The sequence below is a fragment of the Rattus norvegicus genome, chromosome 17, assembly GCF_036323735.1.
Source record: "Rattus norvegicus strain BN/NHsdMcwi chromosome 17, GRCr8, whole genome shotgun sequence".
Lineage (NCBI taxonomy): Eukaryota > Metazoa > Chordata > Mammalia > Rodentia > Muridae > Rattus > Rattus norvegicus.
In genome coordinates, this window is record NC_086035.1 from 81,766,366 (window position 1) to 81,790,715 (window position 24,350).

The 24,350-nt window shown below is 42.3% G+C and overlaps 1 protein-coding gene across 3 annotated transcripts in view; it reads right to left on the bottom strand.

Annotated features, from left to right (window-relative positions):
* The window catches only part of St8sia6 (ST8 alpha-N-acetyl-neuraminide alpha-2,8-sialyltransferase 6), a 198,105-nt gene that overhangs the window by 116,500 nt on the left and 57,255 nt on the right, over nt 1-24,350 (bottom strand). Inside the window, exon 1 of one of the 3 annotated variants that reach the window (XM_039095558.2) lies at nt 10,727-10,769. The exons of the other annotated variants lie outside the window; for them this stretch is intronic. The gene's annotated coding sequence lies outside the window, so the exon portion shown is untranslated. Of the gene's footprint in view, nt 1-10,726; nt 10,770-24,350 lie in introns of those variants that run through there. 3 annotated transcript variants of the gene reach the window in all.

Consider the following 24,350-nt stretch of genomic DNA (forward strand, 5'->3'; position numbering starts at 1 on the left):
AGGAGAGGAGAGGAGAGAAGAGGAGAGGAGAGGAGAGGAGAGGAGAGGAGAGGAGAGGAGAGGACAGGACAGACAAGGCCAAAATCCAGGTACCTTAGATCTTGATCAGCCTAACGGAATTTAAGACGACTAAAATCCAAATCCAACCACCACATGGAAACTAAAGCAAGTACAGGCTGTCCTGATCTGGGCAGGGCAGCACATGGGCTCTTGAAGGTGATGTTTTCCAGAAAAAAGAAAGCAATTGAACCGATAGGTTATCTGGGTGAATGACTGCGCTGGGTGGGATTTTTTTTTTTACAGCTCTTTTGGAAAGGGTAGAATAAAATCTATGCCATGTATTCATAAAACCAAGCAAACGAGAGTTAAGCTGGAGAAAAGGGAACAAAGACAGCGCGGTCAGTGCTCGGTTCGGCGGCGGCGAGCCATGTTTACACTCACAGCAATGCAGAGGAACACAGAATTAATGGGAAACTGGCTGGACAAAGTTCCAAAGAGGGAGAATCACAGTGTGTGGTCTCTGAGTGCACATGTGGCTGACTGTCCTTTCATGGTGGCAATGCAGGGGAAACCTGACTCTATACCACCAGCAAGCATTAGTCCAAGTCACAGATTTTGGGGGGTTTTCTAGGAAAAAAAAATCATCACCCTTTCTGGCTTTCTAACTATTTAGTAAATTACTCAGCAAAACAAAACTACAGCAACGAACAAAAACAATCAAATGTGAACATAAAGTAATATGACCTAAACCATGTAATTAAAGATTTAAATTTTCTATATATCCTAAATTTTAAATATTATTAATATAAAATATAATTAGGTCAAGTTTAGTTTAGTTTTACATAAGAGCTGATATGGCCAAGGCTAATACTGAAATCTGTTATGTATCTGGGGCTAGTCTTTGACCTTTCATCCTCCTGCCTCAAGTCTCCCAAGTGCCAGGATTATAAGCTTGTGACACCATACTCAGCATTATGAAGGGTAAGTTTTGAAAATATTAAGTGTGTGTGTACATGTGTGTGTGCAAGTGTGTGTGTGTGTGTGTGTGTGTGTGTGTGTGTGAGAGAGAGAGAGAGAGAGAGAGAGAGAGAGAGAGAGAGTGCACATATCGAAGTCAAAGGACAGAGGACAAGTCATGAGAGTTGGTTCTCTCCATTCCCTCTATCTGTTGGTTCCAGGAGGAATTGAGCTCAGATAACTTCATTAGGCTTGGTGACAAAGGCCTTTACTTTACTGATCCACCTTCCCAGCCCATGGGGGGGGGGTGGTAATTTTTACACCACACACCACAGAGGCTGGACAGAGGGAAGCAACATTTGCTTTGAGGAACAAGCAGATGCTTTCACTGTTGGGAACTCTCCTCTATGCGAGGCTTTGGGGATTTCCTGCCTACCACAAGAGATGGAGGCACAGTGGCCATGCAAGTGTAGGTCAGTTTCATAAGGCCCTATAGTTATGGAGGTGCTATGGTGTGAACTGTGTCCTCACTCCAAATTCACAGGTCAAAGTCGATCACCAATGCAACGGAAGGAAGGTTCAGTTCTTCTCCAGGAGGTGAGCTGAATCCTCAAGATTGGATTAGTGCTTATTCATCTTCGAAGCTGAAATGTAAGCCACAACCTCCTGGTCTAAATGCTTGTTTCTTGGCCAGCAGTGGTGCTCTCAGAGGAGAGCAGAGTTGCTAGGAGTGGAGCATCAGTGTTTGGGTCCTACCTTTGTTCTAGTTCCAATCTATTCCCTAGTCTACCACCATGTGAGAAGCCTCTGCCACACGCTTCTCAGCCAACATAGTCACCTGACCCACCATGATGAACTGAGACACACTGAAACCATATGCCAGCATAAATCTTTCTTCCGTAACCTGTGTCTGTCAGGTAATAGGCCACAGCAAAGCAGAGCTGATACAGAACTCTTACAAAAGAGACTAGAAGCAGCTTGTCCAGCCCTCCTGTCAAGAAGGGCTAAAGTAAGAAGGTATCTCCCATGAGAAAAGATTCTTGCCAGAGCTTGATCTCAGCCTGTGCAGCTTCTAGGACAAGTAAGAAAGTTCCACCAATTATAATCATCCAAAGACCGTTGTTATAGCAGCTCAATAAACTATGAGAGCAAAGACATTACCAGAGGCCAGTGTCATGATTGTCTTGTGTCCCTCAAAATTCACAGGCTAAAGGTTTAATGCTCCCATTCCAATATGGCAGGGACTTTAGGAAGGTTCAGCATGAAATGGAGTCATAAAGGTGGGGTTCTGAGCAATTGAAGCTAGCGTTCTGACAAGAAAAGACATCCAATCAGTCAGTCAGTCAGTTATCAATCTTTCTCTCTTTTCCTCCCTCCCTCCCGCCTTCCACCTTTCTTCTCACCAAGAATAAACCACACTGACATGTTGGTCTTGGGCATGAGCCTCCATTGTAGCTATGGAGGCTGAAAACAGAGAGAAAAATCTAGGTTCGTCCTCCAACATCCTGTCCTAAGCATGCTTATTTCTTCTGCCTCAAATGACCCCCTCCTCTCTTCCTCCACACATACATACTTAGATACAGAGACATTTCTACATACTGTCCAGAACTCTAAGCCTTTGGCTACGGCCTCCCAGGATACGCTGCACTTAAGTCCACACACATCAGGCTTCTCTCTTCCCACACAGTTCACCTTGTGCATAATGTGAATTCCCTGGCCATGTTAGGGACATGACTTACTTAGGTCAAGGGACTCTTGCTCTCTCTCTCTCTCTCTGAAATTCCTGCCTGAAGCAACCAGTCCAGCTCAATACCAGAGCCCTTGCCTAGCGTGCCTCAGATCCTGAGTCAACACCAACATCCCCCCACACCCAGAACGGTAATTGGAAATATACTTTGTCAGACATGATGATAAATGCCTGTAAAACTCAGCACTCAGAAGGCTGACCCTGAAGGATCACCACGAGTTCAAGGCTGCTTTGAGCTACACAGTGAGTTCAAAGCCAACTGTACATAAATATAATTCTAAGAACCTATTTGGAAAAAAAAGAGAAATTCTTGCCTAAAATTTAGCTTCTACTACTATATAAATAACAGATCAATTTCACTCACGGGAAGTAGAGGCAAGCCCAACATCCCTCTCCTTAGAACAGGTGACTTCCAAAAACTCGCCAATACTGTTTAATGTGTGTGTCACGGGCTAAAAGTACACGTGCTGGCATTGTGTCCCCATTCCTTTAGCGTATAACCATAGTCAGTGCAGAAGCCTTAACTATGTAACTGAGTTAAAATAAGATCATTAGGGCAACCCTGTGCTAACATCACTGGAGTCACCATAGGAAGGAGATCGGGGACAAACACAGAGGGAAGACAATGTGAGGAGGCAGGGAGCAGACAGCCATTCACAAGCCACAGAGAAAGGCTGCAGCAGACCTTAAGTTTAGGTTGCAGCCTCCAGAACAGGAATAAGGAGTTCCGACTCAGCAATCCGCAATGCTTAGTTACAGCCGATACAGTCGGTAGTTGCATATCCCCAAACTTGACTGCACTCCCCGTTTCTTCCCTAATTCTGTCCCATCAACAACACATCAAGACTGAAACCCCTTTATGTGTCTGCTTAAAGCCACACCCCCAACCTCAGGTCATGAGCAATAACTCAGCCCTGCCCTAATTTCTGTCTATGACAGTGTCCTGAGTGTTCTCTCAACCTTGGGTTCCGTCCCTTTTCGGTCTCATTTCTAATTAGGAGGATGCTCATAAGATGACACAACGGATCCCAAACATGCAGAGCCAGGTCCTCAGAGCGAGGGCACCCACTCAACCACGTACCCACGTCACAGGACGGGAGCCTGACACACACCTGGACTCAGGCCTGTGTTTCTCCCAAGATTTAATAACTAAGGTGACTATCACAGTGGGAAACACCCCTGCTTCCCACAAGATAAATCACCTCTCCAAATCGGAACCCCATCTCACCACACCTTTCGAAAGCCCTTGACTGGGTTTCCACAGCCTGTGACAGAATGCCTGGATTAGTTCACAAGGATCACCCCCTGGCTTGCTAATTATTATTTGCTGTCCCATCTCGGCGCCATCAGTGAGCATCCTAGACTCAAGCTCTATTAGTTACTCTTGTGCAGCCTTGACCTGATAGAGGCTAATCGAGGGAGGAAAGACTTGTTTGGCTTGAAACTTCTGAGGGACTTAGTTCATCGAGATAGGGAAGGTGAGGCGGAATGGGCCAGCCAATGGCAGTGGGAACCTATGGAGGAGGCTGTTCCCATCCCATCTGGCCAGGAAACGGATCAGCAAGACACGAAGCAGGGCCAGAAATATAACCTTTAAGGTCAACCTCTAGGGATCTGCTTCTGCCATTCGGGCTCCACCACCTATAGGATCCCTGGAGAGCACCATAGAGTGGGAAACCAGCATTCAAACTAGGAGTCTATGCGGATTCAAGTCACACCACTGGGCACCCTGAAAGGGCTTCATTCTCAAATGCATCTTTATGCCCAGACTTTATGCATGAGCATTGAGTTTCCTCTGGTCTGTGTGTGGAATTTTACGGTTCTGACACTTGGACATATTCCCAGGACAGTACTTGCTCTGGGTGCTCACTGCTTGTTTCCCACACAGGGGTGGGGGCCCTTCCTGAGCAGGGTGGGGCACTCTTTCAGAGGTAGGTGACAGGCTCTGCCACTCCAGCTGACCATGTCATGGCCTCATAAGATTCCCTAGAGATTAAGTGATTGATGTGCTCTGCTAAGGATGCAGCGGAGTGAACCCGGCAATCACCTCCCTAAGGCGAGAGGGATGTTTTCCCCCAAATTGAATTAGGTCCCACCTGCATAGCCACTCTCCTGAAGTCCAGGCACAGAGATAACAGCCCGTGTCTCTAGCAGCATAAATATCTGCTGAAGGGATGAATGAAGTCATTAATAACCTTTGACTGTGTGCTGGAGTCAGTGCTCTGCTGGGAAGAACATTTCCAAAAGAAAAAGGAAAATCACCCCTTGGAGTCGGAATAGAATTGCTGGGTCACAAATCATTCTTTCCTTAGGGGACTGACTTTTAATGAAAATCACAGGAAATGAGGTGGACATGCCTGTTCCTTGGGTCTGGCTAAAAGGACAAAGCAGTCACACACAAAGCTGGTCCTTAGTGAAACAATGGAGTCTCAGAGTATGTTTAATGATTCTTTCAAAGCAGAAGAAGGCAACCTGAAGTGGACACCGAGACACACGCCTGACCTTAAGGGTTTGTAAAAAAGCTTTTCTGAGACAACCACAAGTCGGGCAAGGTATCTCTCACCTCCCAGGTTCAGCAAGGACTCCTCTGTTGAGCCTCCAAGTGTCTTTCACTTTAGGCTGCCCCAGGTTGCATGCAGGAGATACAGACAAGCCTCTAAAATGCCCCTTTCCCCCAACCCCCATGGGCTGTTCTGCATTCTCTGTTGCTATCTCCCAAGTGATTCATTAAGTCTGACTTCACAGTCAGAAAGGATTCAAAGATCATAGGCTGATCAGTCAGCAACAGGATAATGGTACGGCACCCAGACCAAGAGTCCTGACCCCTACATCTCCCCAAAACCCTCTCTCCGTTCCTGAAAGCCTGTCATTCCTGATCACTAACCACCTCACGATGCCAGAGGTGCCTTGGGAAATCACTCTGCATGTCAAACAATTCAAACAATTCAAGTGTTATTTCTCCAATCTGAAGTTCAAGAACAGGAGCACCGCCTCTGGCATCAGTACCCTGCTCATCTGTGTGACCAGGCCAGGTTACTAGAACATGTCTTTATTTTTCTTGCTGTAAAGTGAGCATTTTGGTAGTCTTACATAATCTCCTTGCTGGGAAGATAGGACGGTCCCATATACATAAAGCTACAGAAGCCCAGCACATAGTAATAAGAGCTCAGTGACAGCTAACACTCCCCGATTCCACTGAGCTTGTTACAACACCCTGTGCACCGTGAGCCCTCACATCAGATCGACTAATGTCCATCTTATGGGCAGCAATTTAATCCTGACGTAAATGGCCTAAAAACTTGGGAGGAAATATAAAAGAAGTGGTAGGTGTGCTGGCTAGATTTATGGCCACTTGACACAAACTATAGTCATCCTAAATCTGAGAAGATGCCTCCATTAGATCACGCTGTAGGCAAGCCTGCAGAGCATTTTGTTAATTAGTGATCAGTAGAGTAGGGCCCAGTTCACTGTGGGTGACATCATCCCTGGGGGGGATGATGGTCCTGGGTTCTATAAGAAAGCAGGCTCAGCAAGCCAGTAAGGAGCGAGCCAGTAAGCAGCACCCCTCCATGGCCTCTGCATCAGCACCTGCCTCTAGGTTCCTGCCCCGTGTGAGTTCCTGTCCTGGCTTCCTTCTGTAATACACTGTGATACAGAAGTGTAAGCCCAGTAAATCCTTTACTGCCCAATTTGCTTTTTGGTCACAGTGTTTCAGTGTGGCAACAGAAACCCTAGCTAAGACAGTAGAGAAGACGTATCAACTGTATCTCACTCCACACGACTGTGTACATTACCTGGTGAACCTTAGCCTTTAATTTAGACCTCTTTAAAAATACTTAAATCTTCTTCATAGCCCAACGGCATAACCTTTGCTTAGATGTTTCAGCTGATATTTAAGCCTAGCCATGTAGGCACATGAAATAACACAACGCTTGCCTGCTCACAATTATTCCAATATGATGTGTTGTATAAGTTCTCTAAGTTCTCCAGTGTATAGGAAGTATAATTGCATAATTAATAATGTCCAGTGACTTTTATAGTGAAAGTAACAGCACTGCCTGGTTTTATAATAACCCTATCTTCCCAAATAGGAGCCTTAAACTTATCTGCACTCAACATCGACTCTACTCTTGAGCATCAAGCAAGAGCTGATCTGCTTTTTAATCTTGGATGATATTTTATGTGTGGCTCCTTACTCTAGAATGAGATATATAAAGTCAATCCATTTGTACGATTACAGTATGTGTCAATCTTCTGACCCTTTTCATTGCTGACTAGTATGCCATGAATAGATATACCACATTTGTTTCCATTGTTTCCATTATTTGACTGTTAGAAATAATTTATCTATCTGTGCTCACAAGTAAGCCTGTCATGTAATAGCATATATTTTTACTTATCTTCGGTAGACACCTGAGACTGAGTCATATGAAAATTTAACTTTTTAAAAATATTTCCAACCTTTGCCAAATTGGCTGCACTTGGACCTTTCCTGGTATCTGATTTCAGGTGTGCAACCTCTAAGCTCATGTTCAACCCATGCCTGTCATCCTTGCAACCTCTTAACAACACATGTTCCTCCCTTACCCCCTAGTATGTCAGTGCAGGTGGAATGGCATGTGGAACAAAGATGTCCCCATGTGTTCTGCTGAGACTCATTTTCCCGGGATTTAGAGGGTGCTGGGGCAGCTCTCCTGCAAAGTGTGAGGACACAGGTGTACATCTTTGACCATGAAACATGGACTTAAATCTTTCCAGAACAGAACCTTCCCAGTGTCAACACTCTTAAATGAGATTCTATTTCTGCATCAACTCCACAGAGGGCATTCAGATCGGGATCGCTATAGGATTTGGAGACAATACCCATTGATTTTCAAGTAATAAGACGTAAGAAAACATTCCACAAAAGAGGATTGATTTTTTTTTAGTCACTTCTGTAATAATTTCTCAAATATAAAACCTTGGTTACAGTTCTTAGGGTTCCCTGTAGTCTCCCAAAGAAGATATAAAACTACGGGGCTCTGACTACTTTGTCTGTCCAGAACTGGCCATCACCCCCCATTTGCTCCCCTTCCTGCCCAAGTAATAAACCTTTCATGATACTATCACAGCATTCCCGAGTTCAGGGTCAGAACCTCAGCCAGGGAAGGAACGTCAAGTTCTAGGGGGATGCTAAACAACATTCTAGGAAATTGGGTTTCATTACAGCTTTGATTGACATTTCCCTGGTGAATAGTGATGGTAAATATTTTTACACAACCGTATTAGCCACAGTGTATGTGCGTGTTTATGTGCATTCATGTGTGTGTTCATGCGTGCATGCGTGTGGCTGCATGTGTGTACATGGATATGCATGTGTGTATATGTGTGTGTTCATGCATTTGTGCACACCTTTGTGTGTGTGTGTATCTGTGTGTGTGTGTGTGTGTGTGTGTGTGTGTGTGTGTGTGTGTTCCTCGGTAAAATCTCACTTAAACTGTCGGTCTCTTTCCAGTGTTGGGGTTGAAATCCAGGTCTTCACAAGTACATTCCACTGAGATATATCCATAGCACATGGGTGTTTTTGAGGCAGGGTCTCACTCTACAGTTCAGGTTGAACGTCTCTTCCTGTCTCCATCTCCCTAGGGCTAGGATTTATAGGTGTGTGCCACCATTTCCGTCTGTTCAGCCGATTTTTAGGCTGAGTTGTTGTGTTCACATGTCAGTTCTCAGATTAAAAATTTGCATGTTTTTTTTTACCAATACATGGCTTTCTTCTATTGGTATATGTTGAGCCACAGATTATTTAATTTTGATAAACTAAATGCCTTTTCTCTTATACTTTTAATGTTGTATGTAAATATTCTAGCTTATCCAATAGTATAGCATTGAACATCAAAGAGACTCTGTCTCAAACAAGGTAGAAAGCAAGGACTGATACCTAAGGCTCTCCCCTGATTTCTACCCATCAAATATCAAATGTTGTGGCATGTGTATATCTGCATTCACGTATGAAAACACAGTACACACACACACACACACACACACACTATTTGAAAAAGAACACAATTATAAACGTAAGCATGCGTTTATAGTTCTTTAATGCTATATGCACCAGGCTCGTTAGCCCCACGACATTGAGTACTACTGTCTGCCTTCCTGTCTCACCACAGGAAGTGTGTGATTAGGGGCATCCATCTTTGTATGGGTTCTAGGTATCTGAACTGAGGCCCTCACACATGTAGCACTAAAAGCTTTATCTACTGAACAATTTCTCAACTGGATACACACATATGTGTGTGTACGTGTGCGTGTGTGTGTGTTTTTAAAGGTCTAGATTTACTGCTTTGGTTTGAATGTTTTGCTCACATTTTTGCATTAGGAACTAAAACCTCAATGCAAAAGTGTTGGGAGATGAGGCTCACTAAGAGGTGACTGGGTCAAGAGTGCAAGGTCCTCATGGACAGATCTCTGTCTATGTTCAGGAGAAGATTAGTTACCATGAGAATAGATGTGACAAAAGCAAGGCCACCCCTCTTCCTTTATTTCCACATGTGCTTGCTTGCCTTTCTCCTTTCCTCCATGAGCTAACACAGCAGGAAGTCCTTGGACTTCCCAGCCTAGTGAAGTATCTCTTCTTTATAGATGACCACGTCTGTGCTATTCTAGTACAAAGGCAAGGAACTGGTAGACATTTATCTCACTACATGGAGCGATCCAAATGAACCACAATTATTCGTTAAAGAGATTATCCTCTCTCCACCATCTGGAAATCTCACTTTCAAATGTGTTAATTCATTTAATTAATTTCGCTTGAAAGACTCTGTCATACCCAATAAAACACATTTATAAAATAAATAAATAAATCTTATCTGAAAGTTCCACTTTTAAGATGATCTCTAAACAGCAGCTGTATTCCGATTTTAATTGTTTCCATAGCAGATTATATAAAATTTTAATATGATGCAATGTCTCACAGTTGCCCATAAGTACTTATAAAAATGGACGTTCATATAGCTGGCCATACCACATCAGGATCCTTAAAAATACTTATTTTGGGGGTTGGACAGAGCACATTGGTTAAGAGCAATAGTTGCTTTTCCAGGGGACCCAGGTTCAATTCCCAGCATGCACCTGGCAGCTTACAATTGTTTCAAGGGATGCCACACCCTCACCTAGACACACATGTGGGCAAAACAACAATGAACATAAAACAAAAAAATAAGAAAAATCACTTTAAAATTAAAAACAAACCAGCCCTCCAGAAAGAGACTAAGAATAAAAAAGACAAATGGAGAAAGTCTTATGTAATAGTCAAAATGTTATATAATCACCATTTTTTCAGGATTCAGCTTTTTCTAAGAAACTAGTCTATGGTTAAAATATATAAGAGCCATGTGCATGCAGTAGTGATCTACTATAATATTGGAAAATTTATGTGAACACCAACCAGTTTAAAATATGTCATTTTTGTTTGAAATAGCATTCTAGTGGCAGCCCATCTTAAGTCAGAGTAATACTGACGCTTGTCTCTGAAGATTCTTTATCATTATTAATCTACAGTTACATTTCAACCAAATGTTTCGATTGATATGTGGAGTTTCAGAATGTTCAAAACTTAACAGAAGCGAGGGAGGTTAACACTAACGGGTTACTAGTCTCTACAGTTTTGTTTTGTTTTGTTTTGTTTTGTAACTTAGAGGAAATGGGAAAAGCATTGGGGGACTGTTTAATCGGGGAAAAAGGAAGCTGGCCAATATAGAAGGAGAGGGTAAAAGAGGGGGAAACATAAAACCCCAGTGTTTAATAAAGTCCCAAGGAATCAAATTATTTTGTATTTACCTAAAGGTACATTATACATTCAAGTATTACACACCTTAATGAAATCACTTCACTTAGGCTGACAGTATTCCCCCCCAGAGATATAGACTATCTAACAACCCCCCCAGAAGCAAGCATGAGAATTCTCCATTTGAGTTGTTGGCTGGTGTTGATTAATAGACTTCTTACACAATGTAAGGTATCACCACTGCCCTTGCTTACCTCCTAGAGGCTGAAGGTAAGCCCTCTTGCTGAAGACAGCATACACTTGAGACATAGGATTCCAAGGATTCAAGCTGGATCTAACCTGAAAAACTTCTCCTTCCACTCAGTGTTTATAACACCCGGTGATGTGCAAGCTGCCAACGGAGGGAAGCAATCGATGGTTCTACTCAGCTGTGACACCTAGGAAACACACACATGACCAGTATGGCAAGACTACCTGTGGTCAGAAAGGTCATAGATTGTAGAGGAATACTACCAATACTATTTTACTAGATCACCATAATTCCTAACTGCGGTCTTTAACTTCTACCCACAGAAAAGTGTTGCTTTCACTCTGCATATAAAAGGCTCCTCTTTTCAGCAAACAGAGACTATCACAGAAAAACCACAAGTAGTTAAGATGCAGAGATCAACTGACCATGAAGAACTCAATCCCCAACGTGCACTGTTGCAATGCAACTCTTGCACCTAAAGCTCAGGGACCATTCCCAAAGATGAGCTAGAAAAGGCTGTAAGGATCAGAGGGACCAAGAAATCTCCTGTGATAATGTGTCCCCTAGAAAGGACAGAGACGTTACTCTCACAATAGCTCAGTAACGTGGCTGTCTAAACCAGGGTTGAACAATGACAATTGCAGTAAGCATGCCAACTGGAAATGGGGCAATTCCATAAAGTCCCAGGTCCTAGATAAAAAACTACAGGCAACTAATGACTGTCAAGAGAGGGACAATGAACCTTTCCCAGAGATAATTCCCCTAGCTGGTTATACAACACAAGCTGGTCAGCCCTGAAATTAGACAGAACCAATAGGTTGTGTGTATATACATTTATGGCCCCACTTATTAAAAAGTAGGGGATGTGGGAGGGGTTAAAGGGGAGTACATGGAAGGAACAAAGTGATGTAATTATATTTTAATTAAAAGTGCTTAAAGAATCTTCCTATGAACAATAGCATATATGTGTTCCCATAAGAAATGACTGTAGATAATAAGGTGTTGTCTTGAGTGTGTGGATACAGGTCTGGATGTGTTTACATGTGTGTGCGCATGTGTGCAGAGGCTTGAAGTGGACCTTGAGTATCTTCCCTCATCATTCTTTACTTAAGTTATAGAGATGTGGTCTCCAGCTAAACCTGAACCTTACGGATGTCAGCGTCCAGCTTGTCTAACAGGTTGCCTGTCTCAAAGATCCTGTTTCTGCCTCCTGATGAATGGGTTATGGGCATCTTCCCCCTTTGTCTGGAGGGTACATAGGATTTGGGGGTACAAAGTCCAGTGAGGGCAGTGCTTTACCCATGGAACTATCGCCCCAGCCCTCTACATAGGAGTTTTAACTTTGCAGGATCAATCCATCGTCTCCCAACCATTAAGTCAGTCTACGTATTCACATACAAACTAGAAACTCTGTTTTTGTTTCCTCTCATGCTTTGCCATGAAGATTCCATGGGAATCTGTCTTACACCATTGAGGGATGATAAAGATTTAAGTCCTCTGTGTAGGCAAGGCAACAGGACCAATCCCAGCATGCTGTTGTTATAGCTCAGAGAAGTTACAATGACGAAAGAGCTAAGCCCGGTACAGACTACACAGTACCATTCGTTGTTGCCTGCATGGAGAGCATTTCTCGGGCATGAGCAATGTAGTACTTTGGCACCTCCAAAATAATCATGAGTATTAAGGGAATTCTCCAGTCAAAACAACAAAAATATGTCCAGAAGATGAATGTGCAAATAGCAAGTCTATGCTCATAAGGAAGAATGTATTGCATTTTCTTGACAGAAGAAAGTACAAAAGACTACCAGGGTTGTAGAGATGGCTTAGTCAGTGAAGACCTTGCTGCACAAACTTGTGGACTTGAGTTCCCAGCAGATGTTTATAAAAGTCAGGCATGGGAGTGCATGTGTTTAATTGCAATGCTGAGAAGCTAGAAAGAGAATATCGCTGGTTCCCTGGCTAGTCAAATCAGTGAGCTCTAGGTTCAGTGAGACACCCTATTTCAAAACCAAGGTAGAGAGCAGTTAAGGAAGATGCATGATGTCATTTTCTGGCTTCCATATGCACATTCATGAATGCATGCCTTTACACATGTTCATGTACATACTTGCACACAGGTATGCATGTGCATGCGCACGCACACACACACACACACACACACACAGATACACACACACATACACACACACTCATCAAAAAAAGATACCATGACAAGTTTGGAATTATGTATTCTATCCCATCAAACAATGGAAAATGAGACATAACCTCAAAAAGAAATATGAGAAATATTACGTCTTCCAAAAACTAGCATAGGAAGGCATCACCTGTGCCTCAATTAAGGCTCCAGAAACCGATGAAAAACCTCAATCCTTTGCAGAATTAATGATGACCTCCATTTTGTAGAATTGTTGCAGCTTTAAAAAATATGTTAAAGAATTATAGTGTACTTGCAATAACAACTAACTAGCAAGGTAAAACAACAAAATTATTCTACAACCACCGCAAAAGGAGAGGTTGTGCCCTATAAAATTATCTTTAGAAATAATTATAGTCATGGATAAGAATGTTCCCAAGAATTACTGACAGATTATCTGGAGCCTGTCTAAACTATTCGCCATGCTGGGTGAAAAATATCTTAAAGAAATGTAAAAGTATAGCTATGGCAGGCTGAACTTTCCTGCCAGGCTAACACACTAAGCATGGGGCCAACAAGTCTGAGTCAGAAGAGTCCCTGTTGTGATTTGAATCTGAAAGTATCCTTGAAGGCTGGGATATCCAGGGCTTGGTTGCTAGCTGGGTTTTAGAGAGATGACTGAATCATGAGGGGATTAACTCAGGATAAAATGGACTGATAGAAGATGGGCCCAGCTGGAGGACGCGGATCACTAGGGGGCAATCCTTTGAAGCATCTGTATTTCCTCAATGGCTCTATTCTTCCAGACTGCCCTGAGCTGAGCAGCTATACCTCCACATCTCTACCAGGCTGCTACAGCCTACCTCAGGCCTAAAGCAATAAAGGCAAGCCAAGGACCAAACCCTCCAATCTGTAGGCTGGAACGCCTGTCTTTTCTCCTTTAACTTGTTTTTCTCACCTATTTTGTCAGCAACAGAAGGCTAGTGTGCCATCATAAGTACAAATAGAATCCACAAAACAAGGCATCAGGAATAAGACTCCTTCTCTTCAGTTTATCTCCCAAGCCTCAGGGGCTCTGGAGGATGGTTCTTTCTGCCCCACATGAGGCAATAAAACCTTAAGCCACGAAGCCCCTAAAGACAAGTAAAAACAACCACTGCACTGCACTTCTTTCCTTTCTTGAGGTTCTTTCTCAGAGGCTCAGGCCTCTGCCCAGTACTTCCGCTGCCAGCCAATAATCCCCCAACATGTTTGTACTTCTCTCAACACTCTGTCTGTCCAAGGGAGCTCATCCCTTTCAGGTAACCAGGGATTTTGGTCTCTCAAATTCGCCCTAATCCCTGTTGGTTCAAGGAAACGACAATTAATAGATAGTGGACTAAGAAATGTGGGCCACCGAACAACAGGCAGTTAGGATTAATAATGGAGATGCTCACAGCCTTGGCTCTGCCATTCAGGTCAACAGTTGTGTGGTGAATGCTTTCTGGTCATGGGTAAGCATCCCCATCCCTTTCTTGAAAGATGTATACTTAGTGCAGCCAGACCTTCCTGTCTCTGCATCTCACCAGAGACAGAAAGTATTTGTGGGAGGGCTGGGCATATGACTCACTGAGTAAAAGCACTTGCTACACCAGACGACCCAAGTTTAAAACCCGAGAGCTTGAATGAGTGAAGGCTGACTTAAGTCTGTCTGTCTCCTGCCTTCCACATGCATGATGTGTCAGGTGTTCTTGCACTCAGACATGAACGGTCCTCCTACACACACACACACACACACACACACACACACACACACACATGCATGCACACGCATGCACGCACGCACGCACGCACACACGCATGCACATACACATATGGGAGGTGTGAGGACGATATGGGCCTGTATTAAACATGCACAGGATTTTTTCCTGTCATTATTCTCTAGGCAATAGTGTGTAACAACTGCATGCAGCATCCGCATTGCATTGAGCACTTTTAAGATAGCAAAGTTACTTAGGTCTGCAGAAGGCGGTCATACATAGTGCACAAACACTACAGTTTTGTAAGTTTTGTATAAGAAACTTTGAGCATTGGGATTGTGATAGTCACTGGGTTTCTGGGAACTCATTTCCCTTAAACATCAAGGGTTAATGATAGTGACATCCCATAAACATGATGGAAAATAAAATCCTTATTTTCAACTCCAACAGTCTCTGGGGATAGATGCATGAGAAATGGGGACACCATTTCTTCCTGCAGGAGAAAACAACAGAACATTCTTTTTGTCCTTCAAGCTCCCCTGGTACTCCTACCATGGGTGAACAAACCCAGAGAAGCCAAGAGGAACGGCAGCCCATGCTCAGAAGCCTCTATCTGAAGAGCTTCTTGGGACACACTCTCTGAAGTGTTTCTAAAATAGGACAGCTTATATAGAGACATGGAGGTCAGAGAACAGACATGAATGAAGAGGCCTGCCATGGAAGCCACAAAGAAAGCTAACTACATCCAAACCAGAATGAACAAGAGATCCTTAGGAGATTAAATTAGGAAAGAAGATAAGGAGGCAGAATGAAAGACTCCAAACCTTTTAAAGTGAACAACAGATTCATCAAAACTCAAATCTTAAACATTACAGCACATTCGTATCTTTACTTTTCACAGCAAAAAAAGCAAAGACCTGTAGAGAAGTGCTGATGCTTTGTTCCTGGAAGAAGAATCCAGTAGCCTTCATCTGTCTAGGGGTAGAGTGGGGTGACACTTGGTAACAGGCTTCTAGTGGATGCTGCTCTTGAGTGTTCTACAGTCAGAGGTAAGGAATGATGCCAGTTTGAGCAAGTACAACAAAATGCCACAAAATGCCAAAAAACCCAAAGTCCGATTATTACAATTTCCAGGATCCAACCATAGAGTGTAGACAGTGATTTTCCCTTTCCTAAATTGTTTTCACCCTCCAGAAGACACATAAAGTCTACCCAAAATGGCAATCCCAAGGACAGGTGGCAACTATCCGTTGCTTCAGAAGCTCATTCCTTTAAGAGAAGAAATGCTGTTCTATTCATGAGCTGTAGAGATAGAGAGTGTGGGGGAAGTGCCAGCAGGGGGTGTAGATTTCACCTGTGAAACAGAGCGAGTCCAGAGAAAAATACTAGAGAAGCTGACATTCGCTTCCCACCCACGGTCTGCCCCTCTTTCCACTCAGACCAGAAAGTCAGGTCCCTTCTCCCACACAAGAAGGAACTTGCTTCCTGCCTGCCACAGGAAGAGTGCTGCTTGGGGGCTCTCTCTCCCTGTGTACCCTTAAGAACATGTCTCAATTGTAATATATTATGTTTATGTTATATTATTTTATATTGTGTTATGTATGCAGTTACAATAACTTCATGGGAAGAATTAGAAAGAAATCAATCAATGATTATGACCTGGCATGTGAAGGTGCTGGTAGCCACCCACAGAGCTTGGTGAGTTCAGTCCTCTGGGGATTTGAGTGGCATTTGCTATGCACCATTCCTGACAGCTGCAGGCATCTGGGTTCACCCAGGAATACAAGCATGGGACAGGCATTAAAGCCAAAACATGACTATAAAAGGCAGAGCTGGGTTCTAGAATCTCAAAGCTAATAATTAGCAAACTATTTTGTTGTACCTTTTATTTTCAAATCTGCAGTTTTAAATGTAGGTATTTGCTGGGGAGCTTTGTGACCCAACCTTGTGTTCGGTATAGGCTCTGAGATGGTTGAGAACAAGAGGTCCTAATGTCTCTGGTTTGGTGACACAATTGTGGGGAAAGCTCTTCTCCTTTGGTGGTACCTGTACTAAAAAGCAAACTCTTAAAAAAATGTCAGAAGACTACATTGTAGAAACAGACAATTGCTTTTCTTTTTAGAAATTCTAAACTTCTAAAAAAAAGTTTATAATGAACTATAGAAAAATTTTTAGAAAGCAGGTGTTTCATGTTCTCAACAAACACAAAGGTCTTAGTTAGGGTTCTATTGTTATAAAGAGACACCATGACCATAGCAAGTCTTGGGAAGGCAAACATCTAATTGGACCTGTCTCACAGTTCAGGGATTTGATCCATTATTGCAATGGCAGGAAGACATGGTGCGGGAGTGGTAGCCAAGAGTTTTATGTATGGACCTGCAGGCAGCAGGAGTGAATTGTCACACTCTGTCTGGCTTCACCATCTGAGACCTCAATGTCCAACTCCTGTGACACACTTCCTCCTGCAAGGCCGCACCGGCTCCAACATGAACACACCTGTTAATAGTGCCACTACTTATGAACCTTGGGGCCATTTTCTTTCAAACTACCACAAGTAAACAGAAAGTAAAGAAAGTGATCTTACAGGGAGAAGCTCATCTGTAAAGTACCTCGACAGCTCCGTCATTGGCACTTACACAGAATGTGGGGTATAGTGGTGTGTGCCTGGATGTAAACTCCTCTAGATAAGGACTCGGAGGCAGGAAGACTCTCTGAGCTCACCAGCCAGTTCGGCTGAATCAGTGCACTCCAGTTTCAGTGAGAGACTCTTCCTCAGAAAATAATATAGGGTGCCACTGAGAAAGATAGCCCATGTTGACTTACACATGCTTGTACACACATATGCAGACATAAACACATACAAATGAATGCACACACACACACACACACACACACACACACACACACACACACTAGTTTAAGAAAAATCTAAGAAAGTTAAGACAACTTTTCTGTGAGAGAAGTTTTTATGTTATGGTACAGCCTAAAGGAAAAGGTAATAAAGAACAAAAAAAAATGTAATTCATTTAGAGAGGACAAAAATGAGAGTGGATGCTCTGACTGAATAATTCAGTAATACCGAGAGCACATATAAAACCCATCCCCAGAGGCAGGGTGAAGGGCAAGGAAAGAATACATGTGAAGGAGAATGCAAGAGGTCCACACGGGGCAGAAAATAATGACAGAAATTGGAGACAGAAAACTATGAGCCGCATCACAGAGCTGAGGCAGACCTGGAACTCCTGAATCAACCACACAGAGAAAAATCATAAGGTTTTTTTCTAATTTTAAATTAGTTATCCCTGATGCCTAAAGAGACAACACTCAGGAGGAGAGGCCCTTGGTCCTGCCAAGGCTCGACCCCACAGTGTAGGGGATTGTCAAGATGGGGAGGTTGGAAGGGGTGTGTGGTTGGGGAGGGGGGAACATCCTCATAGAAGCAGTGGGAGGGGGGATGGGACAGGGAAACCAGGAAAGGAGAGGACATTTGAAATGTAAATAAAAATATCCAATAAAAAAGAAAAGAGAGGATGAAGTTAAAGCAAGTAAGGCAGGCCACAAATTGATAACCAATGAATGTAAGAGAACAGTGTACATGATTTTAGAATAGCTAAACAGTTGAGTATGGTGTATGCTTTAAAGGTAATCTTTCCCAAATCCTCGGGGTGTGACAAAGTTAGGGATGCAATAAAATGAAAGGGAGAGACAACATTCATCTAAAGCAGCTAATGTGTGGACATATCATTGTGGGGTATTTGTGCTTTTTGCTTTTGGGAGTTTTGTTTTTGTTTTGTCTTTTGGTGTTTTGAGCCACAGTCTAATATAGCTCAGGCTGGCCTTCAACACATAACCTTCCTGTTTCCACCCCCAAAGTCTTGTGGCCTGTGTGTGTGTGCGAGCAAGGGAACAGAGTACACGTGTGTGCACGGGAGGTCTGAAGTTGAAATCTAGAACCTTCCTCAGTAACTCTACTTATTCATTAAGAAAGGGTTTCTCAATTGATCCCAGAGATTGACAATACAGCTAGTCTATCTAGCCAGCATGATATGAAAATTCCATGTCCCTTTGGAGAACTAGATACACAGGCAGCCACCATGCCCATCTAGCATGTATGTGGGGTCTGGGGACCCGAACTCTGGGCCTCGTGGTTGTATAGCAGGTACTTAACCCACTAAGCCATCTCACCAGCCGTTATGTTTTGCTCTCAGTATCAAGTAAAACAAATAATTAAACTAATTACTCCAGAGACTATGAAAATAAAACTGCTAAAGCCTCTCATTCTGGGGTCAAAATGTCAGAAAATAGGGAACGATGTTTACAAAGTCTTAGGGGAAAAATGTTTTAAGTTTTAAAAGAGGAAGTTTTAAAAGAGCCTGCCTAGCATTTGCAAAACCTTAAATCCCAAAACAGCAACGAACAAAAGTATTACAGAAAAAGAAACAAAAACGAAAACAAAAAACAAAAAAAAAAAAACCAAAGAAATGAAATTGCTATCCTAGAACTGAGTACCAGGGTTTCAGAGAGATTGGCTTGTACACTCCATGGCTAAAGGTATTGATAGGTTTATGCCAACTGACCAAGGATGAAATAGAAATGAAGAAGTAACAAGGAAAGCATAATTGAAGATGGTATATTTCAGGCATTTAAAAGGGTATCAAAACGATGCTTCTAGGTTTTTAAGCAATAACTAGGTTTATATTAGAAAAGAACTTTCAAAGAAGAAAACACTTATTAAGATAATAACAACAGGTGAGAATACCACCTCATATGGTGTACCCAAAATAAGTGTAAGTGTTCTCAAATTAATTAGTTTTAAAATACAGAAGTGCACTAACTTTAGTGTCAAAGATTCATACCCACACTGAGAACTGAAACTGGGAAGAGAAGGTAAAGATGAGGGAAGAGAGAGAGAGAGAGAGAGAGAGAGAGAGAGAGAGAGAGAGAGAGAGCGAGCTTCTACTAAGTAAACAACGGCAAGCATATTTAGACGTTAATAAAAGTGGGGAAATATTTTATGCACAGAGCATAAGTCTCATGTGTGTGATATACATGAACGTCTCGTGAGTCAGAAATAAAAAATCAAATAGCAACGGGAAGATATTAGAAGTCAATTTAGAGAAGAAAAACGTATAAATGTCAAAATGTTAAAAAAAAAAATCTACCACAATGGGTAAACAAGTCCAGCTTAAGGCCTCAATGTTGTTTCCTAAGTTTGAAATTTTAAAAAAATGGTGGTGGGGGCTACAAACCCTCTTGGAGTTAGGGTCATCTGTCACTCTTGCATGCTGCCAAAAATTAGAAGAGGTACCGTGACAGATCGTCACACAAACCGCAGCCATGTTTTAAATGTTTACGAGGAAGCACCTTTGCTTCTAGGAATTTATCCAAATAATCAGAGGCCCAAACACACTCAGGGTACAAGCCAAAATCAGAGATAATAAATAACCCACATGGCACAGGGACAAGACAAGTACTTAAGGAAAGATCTCTACACGCTACTACTGTGCCTCAAAAAACATGCTGCAGAAGAAAAGCCATCACATCCACAACTGCTCAGATGTCATTCAAAGCTGTCACTCTGTACCCCAAGAATACAGAGGAAAATTGCTAGATATATACATATAAACACATCGAGAAGGGAAAAATGTGAGTGAGTAGAAGCTATCTTTTGGGTGTTGACATGCCTGGCAGTTTTTATTTTCTGTGTATTCATTTAAAACACATAATAAGAGTTCGCAAAAATACACTCAGGGTCATGTGAATACAAATTTATATGATTGACATCTGAACTCTGCCTACTCCAAGTTCTCAAACTGGCACAAGCCAAGCACTGGGCAGGGTCACAGTAACCAAGAGAGAAAGTTCATTGAAGTGAACACCAGACAAATTAAAAGTAAAGATGTGGTCCCACCATTCTGGAAAATTCATGGTACAGATACTCCAGACAGGTCAGGATGGACATCAGCTAGCCAGAACATCCAAAGAGTAGCTGCTGGTGGCCAGAAAGCACCAGGAAGTCACAAGACCCTAGTTCAACACCACTGGTGTTGAAACTCCAGTGGAAACTGCTATGGGTATCAAGCCACAGTGAGCATTTGTATAGTTCCCATGAAAGATTCTGGGAACTCCAGATGAGCTGTCACAGATATCTGTGCTAACCACTCAGTTCCTCATTTCTAATAATCGAATATTTAGGAACTCACTCATTGACAATTCAGCAGCAGAATTTAGCTAGATTTCTCTTATCATCAAAAATGAAATTAAACTATTTACGAGATCAAACAAAATGATTAAATGTTATTGCAAATAAATGTTCCTAGTCCCAATTGATAATACATTTAATATTTGCTTTATTGTTTTTAATTATGTGGTGTGGGGCATAGGGATCTGTATATGGGTGTGTGCTTGTGAGTGCTGCTACTCACAGAGGCCAGAAGCACTAGATCCTCCAGGAGCTGAACTTAGAGGCAGCTATGGGACATCCAAAATGAATGCTGAGAACCCAACTTAGGTCCTTTGCAAAAGCAGGACATGTTCTTTGCCACTGAGCCACACCTTAAGCCCCTAGATTATATATTTATGTATAATTATCATATATATTTAAATTTTGAATACTATGTCTTAAAACTTTTAAAATGTGTCTACGGCTAGGGATATAGCTCAGTGGTTCAGTCTAAGATGCATGAAACTATGAGTTCGGTCAATAATATCACATGTAAAAATATTTTCAAAGTAATGCCAAAGCTGCATTCAAAGGAAAATTCATAGTAGCAGATATTTTCATTATAAGGGGAGAGGAAAAAGCACATAAAAACTCAACCCTACAGTTCAAGGTAAGAAAGATAATTATTTTAAGACTACAAATAAAATGGAGCACAGAATACATCTGAGGGGAAGTAAATCCAAAATGTCAAGAATAGACTTTGGCAAAGTTTACATGGAAAAGAAAGAATTTGTTGTTATATTTTGGAAATTCTTAGTATGTCTTTTCTTCTGAGTTTTATGCATGGCCTTTTCCTAGGCAATCTGAAATATCCTGTAGGGTGCATGGAAAACCTGTTGAGGTTTTACTGAAGGGAGCAAGGAGAAAGGAGATAGAAGTACTCCCCTTCAGACAACAGATCTTGCTGCAAGTACCAGAGAATTTTCCAGAAGGAGCTTATACATCTGCCTCCTTTTACATTCAGCCACATGACTGGGAAAACACTTCCCCAGTCCCTTCCCTCTGCTTCCCATAACTTACCATTAAAGCGTATGCTTCAATCAAGATTGAATTTACATTGAGGCAAAAGGGGGAGCCATGGGTTCTGGCTTACTGAGAGAAGATTGGGACAACGGCAAGGTTAAGCAACGGCACAGGAGGGTTGCTACCTACTCCAATTTAAAACAAACAAAAACAACAACAAAAACAATCATTCGACTTTACCAATGACGACTTGGGAGTCAGACGCTGGGGTGAAAGCCTGTTGGCCCAGAGAGGCAAAGAAAGCACCCAGCTGACCTTCCTCCTCAACCAACATCACAAAAGAAAAGAGAAGTTCTCCTTCTCCACACTGTTTCAAAACCGTTCAAACTGAATGTCCCTTCCTTCTATTTTCTGTGTGCCTCTCTATTTGTTCTCCCATTTTCCTCTTACTCTCTACGACTTTGCCCTATATTCACTCCCTGTCAGCTGGCTGCTTGCTCCTCCTCTTGATCTATGACTTTCTTTAATCCTGTTTAAAATAATCAGAAAGCTCTTGGATTAAGCCTGTGGGCTAGGGCCGGGCCACAGCATGACTAGAGACAAGTCTCTCCAGTAAATAACACAACCTTGGGGTTCATAGTGTGATCAAATGTCCTGCAATGGACAGAAGCAAGCATTTCGGTGACAGACTAGAACAGACCGAAAGGAAATCCTCAACAGATCCCCAAGAGGTGGTATCAGGATGCCCTCTGCCTTCTGGAATTCCAGCAAGAGCAATGCCTAGGGGAGAACGAGAGAGCCACAAGCTGCGGTTCTTACGATAGTCATTATTGGGAAGCTGGCCTCCAAACAGAAAAGGGTCTTTACTTTGCAGACAGGAGAGTTAAAACATACCATATCGCTGAACTCCAGCTTCTACGTCCCCTGCCCATGTATTATCTTTGAGCAACAAGAAGTGGCAAAAAGCAATTTGATACATGGAGTGTGCACTTCAAGAGAGGATGGATGTTATCAGAAAGAGTTGCCTAAACTGTCACACATGCACTCATAAACACACACACACACACACACACACACACACATACACACTCACACTCATAAACACACATGTGCACACATACACAAGCACAGACACATGTACAAGCACATATACAGACACACGTGCACAAGCACACATGCATATGCACAAGCACACACATGTATGCACAAACACACACACACACACACACACACACACTCAGAGGAATTTGAGAACAGGATTTTGGCTCCATGTGGTCTGGGTTTGACTCTTGGCTGCACAACTCTATAACAAGTGGAAATTATTTTGTGTTTCAATTTCTCAATCTATACAATGAGAACTGTTTCTTTTAGCAGTTCGAAAGCATAAATGAGTTAGTAACTACAAAATGCTTGCATCAGTGTCTGCTGCACTAGAAGCATTCAGGGGATGATGGCTACTCTTATTATTGCTAAGATCAGTAACAAGGAAGAGTAGAGCAGCCGCCGAGAAATGGAAAAAAAAAAAGCCAGTTTCTATACATAGCCAAGCAGTAGTGAATTACCATTTACTCCCCTGCTCCACGAATAATGAAAATCATGAATGAGAAAGATATAAAATAGATCAAAGGACAAAGTGGGCTCTTTTTTGTCACAAACACAGCAGTCTGGTTTAAACAAAAAGAATGGACCATGTCCGGTAAAAATATAAATTTCCTATACTAGTTGAAGAAGTATGCCAAGTAGCTCCTTCAAGAGAAGGATGCCATAGAAATAAAAAATTATTAAGTGACCTCTGGAAAGGCCTGGGACTAGACAACTAAGGAGTATATGCTTTTGAACTTCCCACAAGGAAAACCCAAGGGTGAACAGTAGTTGATTGACTGCCTGGCAGACAGAAGGCCTCGCAACCTCATTGAATAAGAAATGCCACTCCTTCTGTGTACATAGTTAGGCCAAATCAAAAGTTTCACTACTCCAGGATTTCCTAGTGTCCCTAACAGACTCCGAAATTCCAATGAGGTACCTGTTGTAGCCTGTAATAGTTCCCGAGTACAGTGTTTCTTCCAAGTACTTCCAGATCTTTCTGAGGATCAGGCCCAGAGCCTTGTGGGAAGCAATGTCCAGTCATGCAATCAAAAGATTAAGGTGGATTCAAGAGCCAAGAATATACAGAAGGATGAAGAGGAAAAGAGACTTAGAGGGAAGGGGCAGTATACAAAATTGCCATCGAAACAGCATACTGTACCCAGCATGCTCCAGAGATGTGTGGAAGCAGAAATTGATTCAACCCTTCTAGGAAGCAATTGGAAAGAAATGTGATTGAGAACATTAAACGCATGTTCATTTTGACCTAATAATCCAACTTTCTATCAGTCCTTCTACGGAAATGAGTCTGACTCATAATGACTTATATGACTTATATACCAGAATAGACTTAATAGAGTATCTCCTAGCAAACAAAACAAAATGAAGACAGGAAAGCATTTAAATGGGTAAAGGAGAAATTATTAAAGAGACTACAAAATATTAATATGGCGAGTAACTAATACAGAGCAACATTGGCTCGGAG